Raw genomic sequence first — 296 nt, 5'->3', positions numbered from 1 at the left:
AGCTCTTGTTTTTCCAGTCTCCTTGGCATACTTAAGAAAAGCTTTGCCTACAGACAATGTAACTGCCTTCATGGCGATCCGTCAGGCTTTTGGCTGCCACAGGACATCCCGAGCAATAGATGGGAGGAGGGCACTGCTCAGAAGAACCCACCATCCCCAGTTCGGGAAAAGAATAGAATGGAGGCACAGACACAGGCACGCACATGTGAGAGCCACAGCAGTGGGACCGACCAGAACCCCTCAGTACCTCGGTTCTGCAGTGTAGACAGACGGTTCGACAGACACAAACAACGCCC

General features: G+C 53.0%; 1 protein-coding gene across 1 annotated transcript in view; it reads right to left on the bottom strand.

The window, feature by feature from the left end:
• Positions 1 to 296, bottom strand: part of KANK1 (KN motif and ankyrin repeat domains 1) — a 120,074-nt gene that overhangs the window by 27,843 nt on the left and 91,935 nt on the right. The window lies entirely within an intron of this gene.

This window comes from Corvus brachyrhynchos, unplaced genomic scaffold, assembly GCF_000691975.1.
Source record: "Corvus brachyrhynchos isolate BGI_N302 unplaced genomic scaffold, ASM69197v1 scaffold467, whole genome shotgun sequence".
In the NCBI taxonomy this organism is placed as follows: Eukaryota; Metazoa; Chordata; class Aves; order Passeriformes; family Corvidae; genus Corvus; species Corvus brachyrhynchos.
The sequence above is the reverse complement of the archived record's forward strand: the minus strand, read 5'-3'. Positions and strand labels throughout refer to the sequence as shown.